The following is a 17,112-nucleotide window of genomic DNA, read 5'->3' on the forward strand; positions in this document are numbered from 1 at the left end:
ACAGCTACAACGATATATATGATACAACCATCACTTCATCCCTCAACCTTTCCCAAGGATAATCACCCAGGTCACATCTTAGGGTATGGGTACACCCAATGTTCTTGGGCATTAATTGACCTGTGAAGATCTGGAATAGAATATGCCTTCAGCAACCCATGCTTGTCGTAAGAGGCGACTATACTTGTCGTGTGAGACGACTAACGGGATCGGGTGGTCAGACTCGTTGACTTGGCATGTCATCGTATCCCAATTGCGTGAATCGATGCTCATGATATCACCGACATACCACGTGAACAAATCAACAGGAAAGGGTGTACTGACACAAATATATGCAGCTATCGCTGTATAATGAATGAATGAAAATTCGCTCAAGAAAGCACGGTGAAAAACAATTTCATGATTCATCAGTCTTCACTCGGGTGTATTGTCGTTGTTGTTGTTGCAAACTATTTCTAGATCATATTAGGAATAGGCCGTCTAATCAAATGTCAATAGGTTAGTGTACGTTATTATGGTATATGGTACAATGGTAAACAATCCCCAGCTGTCATTTACGCTTGAGTAACTCAGGACCTTTTCGATTAATTAATGTTTCATCTCAATATATGTTACATTGTATAGGTTTAGTACATATATCATGGGTGACATTCACGTAAGATAAGATACAATGTACATGTATGTTTACTATTTACCCAGTACAGTTTGTATAATTATTTGACAACATTTTAAAGACTTGATAATAGCATTCTCTTAAAAACCTAATAACGTCAATATTTACGATTATTGACATGTTAATATACATGGTTCTAATAATAACATTTTTTTTAAATTAGAGACATAGTAGATATAACTTTCCCTTTTGTTTCGATTCACAGTAAACGTACTACAGTAAAATGACAACTGTCTGTATATAATACGTGTAGACTATTTCGAACAGGTAAGTTAATGGGAGCTTTGATTACCTGGTCTTTCACTGGTTCCTTAACCTCCATTGATCCGATACGACGAAACATCGTCCATTACGACGGGTTAGTCCTTCACCAGCTCAGATAACACAACAAACATACACAGATGCAATCACCCTGCCCCACACCATGCTCGGGCAATCTGGTAACACTGTATCTTGGCCAAAAGCAAAGTAATTTCCAATCTTTTTAATGATATTTTGCAAATATCAATAGAAATATGTCCCTTGAAAGTAAAGTCGAATATGCAATAAGAAAGCTGCAGGTTAACGCACGGCTTGAAAGGAACATAAATAGAATGACAAAGACAGGCCTAGTTGCCAGGATAGCCAACAACATGATACATATATTCCACAATTTGTATGCAGCGACGCTTTATGAGTCAATTCGCTATGATAGAAGGGGGGCTCTACTTTAACTATTGAAAGGAAAACACGTTTACAGTCAATATCACTTCGGTAATTCCTCTTTTCAAGCTGTTGTGAATACTGAACTTAACTGTCAAGAACTACGTTCTGTACTGTAATTGCCTGGTCCCAGTGATATCTACATGGGTATTGAAATGCGTTGTCAAATGTTGTGATTGAATTCTCAAAACTGATAGTTACAGTGACTATGCGTGTTGAATAATAAACGTGTTTCTCTCGTGTCCAATACACGAGTTTGAGTGTGATATTACCCAAGTTGTTGTAAACATGTAGGTCACAATCACAGTTGTTGATGTTAACTCTTCTGTCTCTATATTTCTATATTTCGTACATTAATAGGGCATGATAGCTTAGTCGTGGCTGGTCAGAGTTGTGCCCCTTACTCGTGCCAGGATGCAATGGCCGTGGGTTCGAAACCCAGATTACCCCTGATCATAATCCTTGGTTGATCCGCACCATGCTTGCGCTCACGGCTTACATCAAAGTGGTAAACGTTTTATACCCCATGGTACCCCGTTGGTAACACCAGAAAAGTGAGTGAGTGAGTATGGTCGTACGACACATTTAGCAATATTCCAGCAATATCACGGCTGGGGACACCAGAAATGGGCTTCACAACACCAGGAAAGACTTCAAACAATCGAACACAGATCTTTGGCGTGACGAGTGAAAAAATTAGCCACATGCCACCCCACCTCCCCAAACATATCACCTAATATATATTCAATGTGTAACGAACGCGTAGGTCGGAAATGCTATTAAACTTCAGAAGGGGTTTCGTTTACCAGTAGTTATTATCGAGCCGTATACACGGACGTGGGTGGCCCAATAACCTCAGTCACGAAGTTTGTTTGTTTGTTTGTTGCCGCTGTCACCAATATTCAAGCTATATGAAGGCGGTCTGTTATCCAGTGATTGATGTTGTGAGCATCGACCCAAGTAATTGGGATACGATGACATGCATCAAGAAAGTCAGCAAGCTTGATCACCCGATCTCGTTAGTCGCTTCTTACGACAAGCATAGTCGCCTTTACAGCATGCATGACGTGTGTTGCTGAAGGACTATTCTACCCCGGATCTTCACGGGGCCCGCTGACGAAGTTCACGGTCATGTAATAGTAGTAGTTAGTCGTTGTACTAAAGCAGCGTCACATTCCATCACACTCTATTCCTATCATGAGCGAAAATCGGGGATTCGATCCCTGGCCACGTCATACCTAAAGACGTTAAAAGATGGTACTTGTTCTTATCCTGCCTGGCGCTCAGCATTAAAGGCTGAAACAAGGACTAGACGACTCGGAGTCAGTATAATGTGTCTAAATAGGGTATTCATGTTAAACTGCGGGATGTTATCTCAATGGACTAGCACTATAACATCGGCATTAGTCCGGACTAGTACAAGCACACACACACACACACACACACACACACACGCCCACGCAAGCACACACACATACACATGTACACACACAATCGTGCATGCACGTCGCTGTATAAGTGCAATAATCTTGGACGCGACGTTAAACCCAATTTAGTCTCACTCTGTCATAATATGATCCAATGGCGATAAAACAAGGGCTCGGAGTCAGTATACGCTGTCTGAGTGGGGTATTCATGTTAAAGTGCGGAATGGTATGTCAGCGGGCTAGCACTACAAAACCGGCACAAGACCAGACTGGTACAAACGGCGAAAAACACACTGACGTTAAATCTCATCTCATCTCAACTGTGGTGGTGTATGAGTAAATATCTTGATGATGCTGTAAAATCCCACTTACTCCCCATATCATGAGAGTACTCTCATACCGTAGCCTCACAATCTGGTTGCCACTACCAGCACGCAGGTGTGAACCCTCTGGTGGTAAACAAACAAGAATGTCATCTTGAGTTGTCAGTGCAACATTAGGCAAGACGGAGTTACCTCTCTTATACCACTCACGCCATGTTGTCTTCAGGGAGTATTGCAGTTCAATGAAGTAATGTTCAAATAATGTACTCACGGCATAATTCTGAAACATAAGAAATGTTCAATATTTATTTTTTTCTAAATAAATTATTTGAGTTTATTAAATAACGATGCATGATATGTGTTTAACAAATTAATTACACTTTAGCAACATAAGTGAGTGAGTATGGTTTAACGCCGCTTTTAGCAATATTCCAGAATATCACGGCGGGGGACACCAGAAATGGGCTTCACACATTGTACCCATGTCGGGAATCGAACCCGGGTCTTCGGCGTGACGAGCGAACGCTTTAACCACTAGGCTACCCGACCGGCCCATTTTAGCAACATAAGCATTCCATTCCATTGTGGTTGCATCCGCGAACATAACATCCCTTTTCACGATTACCTGGTCTCATCACTATTTGAGTGAGTGAGTGAGTGAGTCGGGTTTAACGCCGCTTTTAACAGTATTCCAGTCATATCACGGCGTGTCAGCTTAATGTGGGAGGAAAGCTCGAAGTGATGCAGGTCTCAGACGTTTACCACTTCGGTGAAACACACGAGCACGGGTATGGTGCTGACAAACCTAGAAACATAATCGGGGCGAACCGGGATTTGAATCCACAATCATAGGTTTCTGGCGTGCCTAAGGGACGCAACTCTGCACAGCAAAACGCGGTGCCTTAGACGACCGGGCTACCCGTGCCCCTCACTATTTGATAGTGATTCATAAACACATGTACATGGTCGGAATCGTACAACGAACTCGATTTTTTTATGAATACGGAAAGGGCTTTATCGCTTATATTTAAACATAAACTAAAATTAAAGGAAACATCGTTAGATTGTGAATAAATTTTAAAACTTGGCTTCAGGAAACTGAATTCAGGTTAAAAACGATTGCCTATGCACACCCAAAATCATCTTACTGTAAGAAGTCAGCAAATTTTGAGAAAACAAATTGTTTCTGAAAATATATTTTATTGATAGAAACAAGTGATTCCATTCAAAAATAATTTCATACATTAAAGTTTGCACTGTTTCTTTCATGCTGATTGGCTGAATGGGTAGTCACGTGACTAGCTCGGAGGTTCACACAGTTTAACCAGCCCTTTAAAATCGTTCATCCTTCATTCTACCATGAATTTGGAATTTACTCGATTCTGATTGGTCAATCAGAGTCTATAAAATCACAATAAACCCCCTCTGATTTAAACAGCTGGTTTGACAGCCACATCACCGCGGAAGCTAATATTCATAGAATAGTACTATTTTCAGTCATTGTCGGTAGGCATATTTAAATAATTATATCTACAATTACAGGTTACAAAATGCACAGATGTGGTTACTATAATATTCAAAGGATGTGTGGCAATATATTTCGTGCAGAAAAACACGACAGAAATCAACAAAGGGAATGTATTTACATTTTGGAGACAACAGAGACCTTGGAATTTTGGCGCTTTTCTATATACGACTGTGATGTCATATCTTTGGCGTCACAATGAGCGATATGACGTCATAATGGTGACGTTCGATGTGGTGCGAAAGCCTTGCAAAGCTTGCTTTGTTTTCTTTAGGGATGCCCACCTCATGTTAGCTTACCAAGTTGCCGTGCTTATATGCTTTAAATGCCTTGTCATATGTTCGAGTGAAGTATTACGGTGTAAACAAACTGCTTGAGTATATACAGCACCATATTTTGTTCGGCGATTCCGTAATTCAGATCGATAACCCACTCAAAACACTGAACTTAACCCGTGCCGCTTCACTCAGTATATTTGCTAACACCAAAGAGTTTGCGTTTTGTTTAGTCATGATAAAATGGAGATAAACATACTGTGTTTTCAAAGTAGAGCTAGGTTACCTGTTGATTTAACCGCGCTAAATTTAACATTTGAAACCTCACGCTGCGCGTTCGGTTCCAAATTCAATTTAGCGGGGTTAAATCTACAGGTAACCTAGCTCTACATTGAAAACACAGTATGTTTATCTCCTAAATGAACCCATCCAAACTGACGTTCAATTCTTAATTGAAAAGGAGCACCAATAATGTGGGAAATTGAGGGAAATCTAGACTTGCCTCATTTGACGCTTTGGCATTACAGAAAGGGCTGGACAAAATAAAATGGTACAGGAATTGTGAGGCAGGTTAAACAACAACGTACAGGAACTTTAACGTGCGTTATTGGAGTGGGACCGCATACCCAAAGATGTCATTAGGTGGCATACGTTATTGATGAGGCGACATGTCCAAGGCTTCCCGAGGAGATCACACTCAATAAGGATGTCATTACCAACGTTCTATGAAAGTGTTCAGACTTTTGTTATCACACTTTCTGTGAAAGGTTACATTAATGACAACAGGTGTATTTGATTTTAATTCATCACAGGGCTATTAGTGCCATGGAATTGCCGTTTGGTTCGTTGTATAAATAGTGATGAAACTTCAAAATGCATTTCAAATAAAATGCGTACATTTCGTCGTTTTTTTTTTTTTATAAGCAGTCCATGTCGATACTTTCTTGTAATCAGTAGTGTATTTGAGACAAGGTACAGTTCAGGGTGAAGTACGTGTGATGCCACTTACTGGTTGGGTCTGGTTGAGTGAAGCTAAAGGTAGTTTTCCCCAAAGTAGTAGCTGTATCTGGTCTCTGATTGGCCACACAGTCCCCCGGGTTCTGAGACAGCTGTATAGTGTCGCCCTCCTTCTGTAAAGCCTGTAGGAACGAAACGAGTTTCTTACATGATACTTATTGTATGTGTCAAGTGTTCAAGAACATAATGCATGGTAAGTGCAGTCATAACAAATCTATTCAAATCACGTTATCGCTTATATGCTATCTTGAGAGAGTGAGTGAGTTGGGTTTAACGCCACTTTTAACATTATTCCAGATATATGGTGGCGTGTCAGCTTAATGTGGAAGGAAAGCCCGAAGTGATGCAGGTCTCAGACGTTTACAACTTCGGTGAAACCCACGAGCACGGGTATGGTGCTGACAAACCTAGAAACATAATTGGGGCGAACCGGGATTCGAACCCACAATCAAAGGTTTCTGTCGAGTTCAAGGGGCGCAACTCTGCACAGCGAATCGCGGCGCCTTAGACGACTGGACCACCCGTGCTCCCTGTTATCTTGAGAAAGAGTGAGAGTGGTTTTGACGCCGCTTTCAACAGCATTCCGGTCGAGTCAACTTAATGTGGGAGGGAAGCCGAAGAGATAACGAAACCCAGAAGCACGGGTATGATGCTGACAAAGCCGGACACTTCATCAGCGTGAACGGGATTTGAACTCATGACCCCATAATTCTAGCACGCTCTGTGACACAACGCTGCACAGCGAATCTTGGCGCCTTTGACGCCTGCTCCCATATAAAGAGATGATTGCATGATCCTCATCATGATGTTATATCTGTTACAGTCAATGTGTAAATATGAAAGTGTAAAATGACTGAATTATTTTCTTACAAAACGCTTTATTATTTCAGTAATGTTTTAAATTGACTGAAAAATCATGATAACGAATTCCAACCAATTTGATGTTTAATTTCATCGCCCAGTTACTTAAAATGATAGCATCAAAAGAAAAAGAAAGTCAATGTATATTTTTTGGGGCTTCTAATCCTAGCATAGTTAGTCTATTGTGATGTTTGTAAGCCATATTAAACTTCTTAGTGATTTTAAGTCAGTCCGCCAAATAAATGGACCAAATGTTAAGCCATTTTGTAAAATGGCTGAAATATTTAGGCATTTATTACATTTCCTATTTGAATCACATTTTACAAATTGACAGTATCATACCGATATCAAGAGCAAATAACCTAACCATGGCTATAAGCTGTGAATGTATACTTGTATTTGAGACTAGGTAAAGCTCGGGGATGTACATGTATGTGTGGTGCCACATACAGCTTGTTAAGTAAAGTTAAGTGTGAGTGTTATACATATCAGGTTAATTCTCTTTTAAGTGGAAATTATTTTGGTTGACGTGACACGCACTTTATATACAAGTACAAGAAATATGCCTGCAAACTCCGCCTTCATATGACCCGTGAAGATTCCGGGGTAGAATAGGTCTTCAGCAACCCATGCATGCTTTTCGTAAAAGGTGACTATGCTTGTCGTAAAAGGCGACTAACGGGATCAGGCTCGCTGACTTGGTTGATGCATGTCATCGATTCCAATTGCGTGGATCGATGATCATGATATTAATCACTGGATTGTCTGGTCAAGACTCGATTATTTACAGACCGCCGTCATATAGCTGGAATATTGCTGAGTGTGGCGTTCAACAACCAGCCAACCAACCAACCAACCGCCTTCCTATAGTTTAGCCATCACTCTATGATGGTACGTAATACAAAGAGACAGATGTCCAATATAATTTCTTCTTGAAAATGTGAAATAGTTAACACTATACAAAGCATTATGTGTCACAAACTGTGATGTTTATACAGTTTGGTTCTCTCTCCATGACGTTTCGGACTACCCCTATAAAAAATACCCCTACTGTATTGTAACGTTTAGCAGTAGTGCTACAGTGAATGAGGCGTTATTTGTAGCGATTCCTTCACTAGTATTATACCAGCAATGGTTGAGAAGAGATATTACTACTTACTATACATGTGTATCTGAATGTGTTGGTGTCGTTGACTTCGTTATCGTTGTTGTAGACGTGGAGGAAGGTGATGTTGCCGTTGCGAACCTCATGCACACAGATCACACTGCCGTTAACTGGTGGAGACAAAATACATGTGCAACTTGTGTTAGCTTGTGCACCAGTTAGTGGATGGTCCTAACCGCCGCATCAGCTGGGAAGTAAATGATGCACCTTTGGTTTGATAAAGTCTGTGATTGATGCCGCCCTCCCTGATAATGCTGGCATATTGATGAGTCTCCGAATATTCCCACACTCACTGCCTACTGTAGTATGACACCATCGTTTTGCCCTTGAATATTGACATCGATACTAGATAAGGATGATGGTTTTCCAATCATATGTTGAGATAAGAGCGGCATGGGTGGTGGCACGGTCATCTACGCCGCCGGAATTCGTTGTGCTAAGTTGTGTTAAGTTGTGTTAAGTAACATACTCTTTTTCCAAAGCTATATATTACTTAGTATAATTTGCATTATGCACAACCATAAACTAAATAATATATTCTTGATCCTGAGTAATGTATTCTTGGGAATCGAATGCAAATGTATCCCTAATGAATTCTCATTTTACAACTTAACAAGTACTTTAAAACCTGTAAGCACTGTATGCGCACAAGGAGCACAGACTGACTGGCGGTATCCAGTGCCCAATCAGGCAGATACAGAAACACAGGGTCATACAACAACTGTAGTTGATGCAGCGGCAGGCAATATAGTGCCAGGGACCTGATGGACCCTTGTGACGATCCAGTGCCAGGGACCTGATGGACCCTTGTGACGATCCAGTGTCAGGGACCTGATGGACCCTCTTTACGATCCAGTGACAGGGACCTGGTGGATCCTCGCGACGATCCAGTGCCCTTGACCTGATGGACCCTCGTGACGATCCAGTGCCAGTGACCTGATGGAGCCTCGTGACGATCCAGTGCCACTGACCTGATGGACCCTCGTGACGATCCAGTGTCAGGGACCTGATGGACCCTCGTGACGATCCAGTGCCAGTGACCTGATGGAGCCTCGTGACGATCCAGTGCCAGTGACCTGATGGACCCTCGTGACGATCCAGTGCCAGTGACCTGGTGGATCCTCGTGACGATCCAGTGCCAGTGACCTGATGGAGCCTCGTGATGATCCAGTGCCAGTGACCTGATGGAGCCTCGTGACGATCCAGTGCCAGTGACCTGATTGAGCCTCGTGACGATCCAGTGCCAGTGACCTGATGGAGCCTCGTGACGATCCAGTGCCAGTGACCTGATGGACCCTCGTGACGATCCAGTGCCAGTGACCTGATGGAGCCTCGTGAAGATCCAGTGCCAGAGACCTGATGGAATGCCTCGTGATGATCCAGTGCCAGTGACCTGATGGAGCCTCGTGACGATCCAGTGCCAGTGACCTGATGGAGCCTCGTGACGATCCAGTGCCAGTGACCTGATGGACCCTCGTGACGATCCAGTGCCAGTGACCTGATGGAGCCTCGTGAAGATCCAGTGCCAGAGACCTGATGGAATGCCTCGTGACGATCCAGTGCCGCCAACTGTCTTCACCGACTTACGCGTGTTGTAAGAGGCGACTAACGGGATAGGGTGTCAGGCTCGGTGACTTGGTTCACTGACAGAAATAGTTAGTCTACTTACTTACTTAGTGAATTTCACAGTCCAGTCCAGTCAGATAAAAAAAGAGATTTTACAAACCAGTATTTACTTATTAGACTGGTATAGGTGACCTATCGTAGACTGGTACAATTTACTAATAAGTTAGTAGAGATTACTATATCCATCTTTCAAAGAAACTTCTTCTCATAGTTTACTTACTGCAATAGTATATTTGCTAGCTTGAAGTAGGTTTTGCTACACTTTAATAAAAGGTCTTTTCTTGGTCATTTTGCGATTCCTGTTGACAGCTGCTGAATACAATTTGCAAAAAAAGTAAATAACATAAACAACACTGGTGAAAGATAACATATTATGATTCACAGTGGCAGTTTAAGTTTATTAACACAATACTACGAAACACCTTTTGACAGGTAAATAAAATTTAAAATATATTGTTTTATACTGGCAAACTAAACAAACCTCCCTTCTTCATTTGGTACTTGCAAAAAAGGTCTAAATTCTGTCAGTCAATGTTAAAAGGCTAATATCTACCTGACACTCTAACTCATAATCATCTACTTTTAGTCTCAAAATGGCGAGCCTGACACTGACCAAGGCGGAAGTGACAAATGTCACGTGGTCTTGACGCCGAAACTGAATTAAAACACATATGTGTCGTCAATCTCTCCATTCCTTAAAAAATTATGGATCCGTGGATAATGGAAAGTTAGGAGGATATTCACTTACTTAAAACACATCCCTTCTTTTACACTTTGATGAAACATTGTCTTGTGGAAAATATTGGAAAAATAAAACAGAACTCTTTGTTGTCTGTATGTATACTGTGTGAGTCGCCCTTGTGTGATGCACGAGGAATACGTTCTCGGTCGCTGTTGCACGTGTATCCAGCTCCGTCGCGAGGTGACATTTACTATGCATGGCACACGGCTCTTTATTATTTTGTGGGGCCCTAAAGTAGCATTTTATCAACCGCTTGCACGTTGTAAATACATGCTGACGGGGATTATAGGTAATATAGAGACCGGAACAAGGAGTTATATGTGTACCGGATCTCGCCAAAGGTTAATCAAATTGCTTTAAATACGAACATTGTTATTGTAACCTGATATACAAACTTATTGATTTACCTTTAAGGATTATACGGGGGCCTCGCGTCTATTGTTTTTTTAGTGAGTAAGTATGGTTTAACGCCGCTTTTAGCAATATTCCAGCAATATCACGGCGGGGGACACCAGAAATGGGCTCCACACATTGCACCCATGTCTGGAATCGAACCCGGGTCTTCAGCGTGACGAGCGAACGCTTTAACCACTAGGCTACCCAACCGCCCCTATTGTTTTTTTTTAGGAATGGAGAGCAATCTTTCAGACAGGATAGGAAATTTGTTGTTTTCGAACCTTCTGGCCGCCATCACATAGCTGGAATATTGCTGAGTGCGCCGTTAAGCAAGAAACAAACAAAACACTTGCTGGTCAGGACATGCCATTCCACTCACCACTGAACAAGGGAAGGGTAGTGCAGGAGGAGGTGTTGTCCATCTGGATGTATGAGTTATCCACACAGGCGTCCAAGGAGGCGGGGCAGGAGGGGTCCTGGGTGCTGTACACGCCCAGTAGCTCCGTGGGGCACGTCTGAGGCCACGACGACTGGTAACCTGGTTCAACATGGAATAGGAAATATAGCTATATATAATTTTCTAGAGTCACCTCAACGGAGAGTTATAAGGAATATATTTATTTAGATTGGTTATTTCATGTGTTTGTTGGTGGTATATCACGGAATACACATATAGAATAATAAGTAAAAAACTAGCTAGAATATTACGTTTACGACAAGTGTATGTTAATAGGGAACATAAACAGCAAGGCGAAAGAAAGTAGACACTTGGAAAATGTATTTGACTGTGCTGAAAACATTCTCCGAAACACTGTAAACTTAAGGTCCATATTGGCACCATGCATGAAGAACATTACTGATGTTCTCACGGTTTTAATGCTAATAACCTCAATGCACTGCCACATTCCACTCTTCACAAAAACCAGTTATCATTAGTGATGAGTGCAGGGCAGCTGCGGCTGCTTTATCCAATCATCCGTCATCTTATCAGATCGTAAATAAAACCGGTACTGGTTTGGGAAAACAAGATGGCGACCGGACGAATACTCCACCGGTTTATGTTTTCGATCTGGAATCCTTATAACCCACAGAGATCATTACCAGACTTTTCTAACGGGACGATCCCTAACCCCGATCAGTAACATACAGACAAAACTCATTAGACGATGCATGGATGAGGGGGTACGGTCATCGCAGCTTAGGGTGGGGTTGTTGGCTTATTGTTTAATGCCACACTCAGCAATATTCCAGCTATATGACGGCGAGTTGAATGACTCTCTTTGTTGAAGAACCATGCTCGACTGTACCTGGGGAATGTTGACTTTTGGGAAGTTGAAATTATCCCTCTTGTCATACGAATTTGTGGTACAAATTTGTCATTCTGTATGCATACATCTAAATATATTTTGCTTGTTTGTTTGTTGTTTAACGCCGCACTATATGACTGTGGACTGTAAATAATCGAGTCTAGACCAGACAATCCAGTGACTGACGTCATGAGCATCGATCCACGCAATTGGGATACGATGACTTGCATCAACCAAGTCAGCGAGCCATCCCCCCGATCCTGTTAGTCGCCTCTTACGACAAGCATAGGCGCCTTTTACGGCAAGCATGGGTTGCTGAAGACCTACTCTACCCCGAATCTTCACGAGTCGCTTTGGGTGGGATTGTTACTGACTTGTTTTCAGGAAGACGCTGTACATAGTGGTGAGGTAGGAGGACTCGGGGATGTCACAGATACGGGACACAGGATCCGAACCCACTTCAGACAGCTTGAGAAACTTAACGTCATACGGTTTCGTTCCGGGGCCTGCACAAAAACGTGAAATGCCTATGTTCATATTTGCATATCTATCTGCAGTGAACAAGAAAAATGAAAAAAGATGTAATTCAAGACAAAAATAAGGCAACTTATGGCTCTCGAAACATTACGTGTTTCTTCACCTTCTCGTTGGTTTTTTAAAGCCATCACACATTGACACAAACCTCACAGACTGCTGTGTAGCATCATTATAGCCATTGACGTATCTGAGTTAGCCTTGTCACGACAAAGACCCAGAAAACTGTCCCCCAAAGCGATCTTAGTGCTGCTATTGTCTTAAGTCAAGGTGAAATATAGAAGATTCATCGCTTTTGAAAATGGGTCTCGGGTCATATTCCCCAATGCGTTGACATACAGAAAGCTACCGAGTCGCTAAATGTGTTGCCTATTCGCCAAAAATGTTGACATAAATGTTGACTCCATGTCGTTCAATGTGTTGTAAAAAAATCACTCAATATTACCACAAGCCAAATAAATACATGTCTTTTTAGCAAATAATGTTTATCTACATTTGTACTCTTAGAGAATAACTTATGATGTTCGAGGAGTTAATGATATTCTGTCTATTATATTACTCTGTTTAAATTACGTTTGAATAATAACCCCTTAAAGTGAATATAGTGGCTTTGACGTCACAATTTCAGGTTAACACTGATCATGCATCCAGAATGAAAGGTGAGTTAACATAAGGACATACGACCCTGGAATGAGATACTAGTGTATGTGTAACTCCCACCTGTTTTGGTAGCTTGGACAAAGGTAGCCTTGATGTCGGACACCACAGTCAGGTCCATACACAGGAAGATGTAGCGGAACTCAGCCTCACTTGGCAGCTTGTCACCGAGGATGGAGCTGCAAACACGAATCTAGCCATGTCAACAGACAATTTAACATTGAGACGTCACTCTCACGATGTTGTCGGGAAAAGCGGTTTATGATTATGCTTTTCAGAATTCATTTCTTAATACACTCTCAATTATGAATAAAACCATGACCTGGAAAAGTAATTCACACTGAAGTTTGGTTGCACGAAACATGTAGACGCTGCATTTTGAACCACTTAAAACCAAAGGTAAGATAATCAACATGAATTATTGAAAGATTGCACAGACTTAATTTCACCAAGTGCGATTTTGAGACAAATAAATCTGTTTTCGACGTTCCAATAATGTTCATAAAACCTGCTATCGGGGACGTAGACGATGTTATGCATGAAATAGTACAGCGTACTGATGGCCATCATCATCTTCGCAATAACGTTATTTGTTCTTTGTGTTCCGACAATTGTCCAAATAAACCAAAAATTTCATTAAATATATTTTTGTTTATTGTCCTTACCGGATGACATATTTAGATCCATTATTTGCTAAGCAGTCATATTGTTTGCCAATATCTCCCTCCAGCAGTGGTGCGTCGATAAGACCCAGTCCGTCGATGTGCGACACGTTCACGTTAACAACGGAGTTGTATTTGGACAGCATGTAGGATCCTTGGAAAGTACTCGGAAACTCACAAAGGCTTTGTGTTCCTGGAGGACAGTAACGCTTAGCATGTACTTATGTTAGATACATACTGGTACTGTTTTGTACTTTATAACGAAATGATGTTGCATTTACTCGCTATTATAAGGCTTATGTGAAACCCTCCCGTCCGCTAATCAGGCATCGTAAAAATATACTGCCGGGCAAACGAAAGTATACACCCATGTTTGATGGGTGGTAAAAATAAAACAAGAAATGGTCATTCAATTGTGATGTATGTGATATAGATATTATAGTTATGTTTTGGACCTTAAGTTTGCAGTGTTTCGACGACACTTTCAGCAAATCAACGTTTTGATAGCTTTTGTAGTTTTCTTGTCAAATCCAGTTTTTACGTGCATACGTGTCTTTCCGGCAGTTTATATACTTGTAACATATTGGTACAGACATTTGGGGCTTACAGTTTCATAACATTCAAGTGTAGTCACGTATGATACGTGTAAATAAGGTGCTATTCTTATTTCATATGTAAACTGAGACCAGCATAATCTCATCGATATGTTTCTCACAAAACAAAAAGAAATCTTTCGAGAGAACTCGTCTCAGCTGGATGTTACGTGCATCTCATTACTCACAAGCAAATGTTTCTTATTTCATATTCTTTTCAGGTAAATTCTGTTATTCCCTAACATAACTGACTACTCACCTGCAACTTCGAGCAGAATTAGGAGTAAACTCCAACTAACGTCAATCTTCATAATTAACATTCAGTTCTCCGCCATTGTAGTCATACACCTGTAGCGATTAAAAGATGACTCCTTTCAGCGAATGTTTAAGTGTCATATACCGTCACCTTGCGACCTCATAGTCATGAAAAAGAAGAACTTCTCGCCTTTATGGTGTCTCACTTACACGGTGAAGGTGGCATAGCTGTATACAACCAGAGATTGACGCCTTGGCCATCAGAGAAAGCTTTGTGGTGAATGTTAAGCCACGAATGAATACGTCTTTCATGGAGCAATGGCGATAGAAGTAGAGATCTCTGGAGGTAACAATAAGTCAGTGTGTGACTGTCGCCATTGAGCATTTGTATATGGAGTGTCCCCTTCTCGGTGTTGGGAGTAATCCTGTTGTGATCTGGCATATATGTACACATAAATATCGGTTGCTTCTTCGGAACCTACGTCGATTTTATATGTGTGTGTATTAAAGAATATTGCCTAACGCATGTTGCCGTGATGTTTATCTTGATAAATACATTCATGTTGGGGTTGTATGAATGTTTGAAGCTAATTAGTAAGCACATTCAATTTTGATTCAACTGTAAAAGTGCTTAGATAATTAAGCGTACATGTATTTTTTTTCAAACGGGTACTATCGTTTATCATCATTATTTCATACTGTAAGGATATAATGTCTGGTGCTGAAAACATGCATGACGGTATATCCTGTGAAAAGTGAATTATCACGTTTGTACATGTGGCCATAATAGTTTCAACCTACATGTATCTGATGAATAGAATAATTCGCGTCACAATCGTCTGCTTTCTCCGTTACTGAGGTGTTGTTGCATATATGCATAAAGAAATTAAAAGGTTGAAATTGGTTGATGTTCGTTGGTTGATTTGTTGTTTAACGCCACATTCAGCAATATTCCAGCTATATGAGGGCGGTCTGTATATAATCGAGTCTGGACCAGACAATCCAGCGATCGACATTATGAGCATCGATCCACGCAATTTGGATAACTCCATGGCCAAGCCGTACAATGTTACAACAGTGTAGGTGATTATTGTTTAACGGTACATCAGCTATCTAACAGCAACACATGTATCATATATAGTCATGTACATATCAGTACAGTACAACACCAAACGTCCATAACCGAGGTATATGTAAACATGTGAGGTATAATGTTTATTCATATCCATAATTCAGGAACAAGAAACACGTAAAAAGGGTTTCCTTCATGTGAGTATCCTCTGACATCAGTGTGAGAAAAGGGGGCACGGGTGGCCCAGTCGTCTAAGGCCCCGCGATTCGCTGTGCAGTGTTGCGTCCCTTGGGCACGCCAGAAACCTATGATTGTGGGTTCGAATCCCGGTTCGCCCCGATTGTTTCTAGGTTTGTCAGCACCATACCCGTGCTCGTGGGTTTCACCGAAGTGGTAAACTTCTGAGACCTGCATCACTTCGGTCTTTCCTCCACATTAAGCTGACACGCCGCGATATAACTGGAATATTGTTAAAAGCGGCGTTAAACCCAACTCACTCCCTCACTCACTCATGATCAGTGTGACAAAAGGTATTCACCATCGGCGTTATCTGTATCTGTTAATTACATGTACACAGTTGACATTTACTGTCACAAAAACTGTAATAAAAAGTGACAAAAGCATGTGTTTGCTCGTGGTAACTTTTGTGATGTATTTATATCACTGCTGAAAATATACACCCATGTTTAGTGGTGACTAAAAAATGAAACAAATGAGAAATGGTTATTCGATGTATTTGATACGGGTATCCTCGGCGATATTACATGCATCACATCAATGTTTATCTCCCAACAGGTCAGCCTCATAACACCTTTGTAACGTTTGTTATGTTTGGTCAAATCCAATTTTCAAGTGTAAGCTTTCTTTTGCCCGGCATTTTATATACGTGCAAGAGTGTATATTTTGTTCTTTTTTTACTTCATGAATTAGGAACAGTCTGCTGTGATACTAACATGTGCTTTGAGACAATAAAATTCGAATACAAAGTGAACTCACATGTACTTAAAAATACCTTTGAAAGAACAGTAACAGTCGATCAAATAATAATGCGCATATTTTTCCTTTCTGCTTTTAATTTTAGATAATCATGGATTATCGATTTGTATTAAAACGATAATAACTAATACATATAAATTATCCCAAGGACGTATTGGAATTGATGCCTTACATTTACTCTTCTCCGACAGTAACATTCTGAATAGTTACAGTAACAATTGCAGACATTTCCATTTTCATTTTCCCTAAATGTGGCACAATATTTCAAATTTCAGGAACCACCAACAATTTAATTTCCTATATG

The sequence above is a fragment of the Haliotis cracherodii genome, unplaced genomic scaffold, assembly GCF_022045235.1.
Source record: "Haliotis cracherodii isolate W230 unplaced genomic scaffold, xgHalCrac1.p SCAF_8, whole genome shotgun sequence".
NCBI classification, from domain to species: Eukaryota; Metazoa; Mollusca; class Gastropoda; order Lepetellida; family Haliotidae; genus Haliotis; species Haliotis cracherodii.